This window comes from Peromyscus eremicus, unplaced genomic scaffold, assembly GCF_949786415.1.
Source record: "Peromyscus eremicus unplaced genomic scaffold, PerEre_H2_v1 PerEre#2#unplaced_32, whole genome shotgun sequence".
Lineage (NCBI taxonomy): Eukaryota > Metazoa > Chordata > Mammalia > Rodentia > Cricetidae > Peromyscus > Peromyscus eremicus.
In genome coordinates, this window is record NW_026734292.1 from 572,356 (window position 1) to 575,910 (window position 3,555).

Below are 3,555 nucleotides of genomic sequence, written 5' to 3' on the forward strand. Positions count from 1 at the left end.
TTGTGCTCCCAATGTCATACACATGGCAAATAGCACTCGCGTCTGTTCCCAGTATGTACAGTGTATTGTACTGAAGAGGATCTACTGTTCTTGTCAGGTTCCTAAGCAGAATTGAACTAGGTATGGCCGTGTGTGTATGAAGCACAGATCTTTTCTTCTGAGCAAGTTCACTGTTCAGACCTCTCAGGAAACACAGTAGAGTAGAAGAGTGCTTTTTTCTCTAAATCAGAATGTGTTTCTTGTAAGGCGAGCTAGTTTTTTTTCCTAGTCCTAAATGGAGATGAATCACATGCAGTCTCTGGTCCTACGAGCAAGAGTTGTTTTCTGGTAAGAAGAGTCACTATTGTGCTCCCATTGTCATACACAGGGCAAATAGCACTCGTGTCTGTTCCCAGCATGTACAGTGTATTGGACTGAAGAGGGTCTACTGTTCTTGTCAGGTTCCTAAGCAGAGTTGAACTAGATATGGCCGTGTGCAGGAAGCACAGTTCTTTTGTTCTGAGCAAGCTCACTGTTCTGGCCCTTTAGGAAACACAGTAGAGTAGAAGAGTGCTGTTTTCTCAAAAGCAGAGTGTGTTTCTTGTAAGGCGAGCTAGCGTTTGTTTCCCAGTCCTATATGGAGTTGAATCACATGCAGTTTCTGGTCCTACGAGCAAGAGTTGTTTTCTGGTAAGGAAAGTCACTATTGCGTTCCAATTGCCACACACAGTGCAAATAGCACTCGCGTCTGTTCCCAGCAAGTGCAGTGTATTGGACTGAAGAGGATCTACTATTCTTGTCAGTTTCCTAAGCAGAATTGAACTAGATATGACCATGTGTGTAGGAAGCACAGTTCTTTTGTTCTGATCAAGCTCACTGTTTTGGCCCTATAGGAAACACTTTAGAGTAGAAGAGGGCTCTTTTCTCAAAAGCAGAGTGTGTTTCTTGTAAGGTGAGCTAGAGTTTGTTTCCCAGTCCTAAATGGAGTTGAATCTCATGCAGTTTCTGGTCCTACCAGCAAGAGTTGTTTTCTGGTAAGAAGAGTTACTATTGCGCTCCCATTTACATACACAGGGCAAATAGCACTCGCGTCTGTTCCCAGCAAGTACAGTGTTGGACTGAAGAGGATCTACTATTCTTGTCAGTTTCCTAAGCAGAATTGGACTAGATATGACCGTGTGTGTAGGAAGCACAGTTCCTTTGTTCTGAGCAAGCTCACTGTTTTGGCCCTATAGGAAACACAGTAGCATAGAAGAGTGCTTTTTCTCAAAAGCAGAGTGTGTTTCTTGTAAGGCGAGCTAGCGTTTTTTTCCCAGTCCAAAATGGAGTTGAGTCACATGAAGGTTTTGCTCCTACGAGCAAGAGTTGTTTTCTGGTAAGAAGAGTCACTATTGTGCTCCAATTGCCATACACAGTGCAAATAGCACTCGCGTCTGTTCCCAGCAAGTACAGTGTATTGGACAGAATAGGAGCTACTGTTCTTGTCAGTTTCCTAAGAAGAGTTGAACTAGATATGGTCCGTGTGTTTAGGAAGCACAGTTCTTTAGTTCTGAGTAAGCTCACTGTTTGGACCCCATTAGAAACACAGTAGAGTAGAAGAGTGCTCTTTTCTCAAAAGCAGAGTGTGTTTCTTGTAAGGCGAGCCAGCGTTTGTTTCCCAGTCCTAAATGGAGTTGAATCACATGCAGTTTCTGGTCCTACGAGCAAGAGTTATATTCTGGTAAGAAGAGTCACCATTGTGCTCCCATTGTCATACACAGGGCAAATAGCACTGGCGTCTGTTCCCAGCATGTACAGTGTATTGGACTGAAGAGGATCTACTGTTCTTGTCAGGTTCCTAAGGAGAGTTGAACTAGATATGGCCGTGTGTGTAGGAAGCACAGTTCTTTTGTTCTGAGCAAGCTCAGTGTTCTGGCCCTATAGGAAACACAGAAGAGTAGAAGAGTGCTCTTTTCTCTAAAGCAGAGTGTGCTTCTTGTAAGGCGAGCTCGCGTTTGTTTCCCAGTCCTAAATGGAGTTGAGTCACATGCAGTTTTTGAACATACGAGCAAGAGTTGTTTTCTGGTAAGAAGAGTCACTATTGCGCTCCAATTGCCATACACAGTGCAAATAGCACTCGCGTCTGTTCCCAGCAAGTACAGTGTATTGGACTGATTAGGAGCTACTCTTCTTGTCAGTTTCCAAAGCATAGTTGAACTACATGTGGTCCATGTGTGTAGGAAGCACAGTTATTTTGATCTCAGCAAGCTCACTGTTCTGGCTTTATAGGAAACACAGTAGAGTAGAACAGTGCTCTTTTCAAAAAAGCAGAGTGTTTTTCTTGTAAGGCAAGCTAGCGTTTGTTTCCCAGTCCTAAATGGAGTTGAATCACATGCAGTTTCTGGTCCTACGAGCAAGAGTTGTTTTCTGGTAAGGAAGTCACTATTGTGCTCCCATTGCCATACACAGTGCAAATAGCACTCGCGTCTGTTCCCAGCAAGTACAGTGTATCGGACTGAAGAGGAGCTACTGTTCTTGTCAGTTTCCTAAGCAGAGTTGAACGAGATATGGCTCGTGTGTGTAGGAAGCACAGTTCTTTTGTTCTGAGCAAGCTCACTGTTTGGACCACATAGGAAACACAGTAGAGTAGAAGAGTGCTCTTTTTTCAAAAGCAGAGTGTGTTTCATGTAAGGCGAGCTAGCATTTGTTTCCCAGTCGTAAATGGAGTTGAATCACATGCAGTTTCTGGTCCTACGAGCAAGAGTTGTTTTCTGGTAAGAAGAGTCAGTATTGCACTGCCATTGCCATACACAGGACAAATAGCACTGGCGTCTGTTCCCAGCAAGTACAGTGTATTGGACTGAAGAGGATCTACTGTTCTTGTCAGGTTTATAAGCAGAATTGAACTAGATATGGCCGTGTGTGTAGGAAGCACAGTTTTTTTGTTCTGAGCAAGCTCACTGTTCGGACCCCATAGGAAACACAGTAGAGTAGAAGAGTGCTCTTTTCTCTAAAGCAGAGTGTCTTTCTTGTAAGGCGAGCTAGCGTTTGTTCCCCAGTCGTAAATGGAGTTGAATCACATGCAGTTTCTGGTTCTACGAGCAAGAGTTGTTTTCTGGTAAGAAGAGTCACTATTGTGCTCCCATTGTCATACACAGGGCAAATAGCACTCGCTTCTGTTCCCACCATGTACAGTGTATTGGACTGAAGAGGATCTACTGTTCTTGTCAGGTTCCTAAGCAGAATTGAACTAGGTATGGCCGTGTGTGTAGGAAGCACAGTTCTTTTGTTCTGAGCAAGTTCACTGTTCAGACCTCTAAGGAAACACAGTAGAGTAGAAGAGTGCTTTTTTCTCTAAATCAGAGTGTGTTTCTTGTAAGGTGAGCTAGTGTTTGTTTCCTAGTCCTAAATGGAGTTGAATCACATGCAGTCTCTGGCTCTACGAGCAAGAGTTGTTTTCTGGTAAGTAGAGTCACTATTGCACTGCCATTGCCATACACAGAACAAATAGGACTCGCGTCTGTTCCCAGCAAGTACAGTGTATTGGCCTGAAGAGGAGCTACTGTTCTTGTCACTTTCCTAAGCAGAGTTGAACTA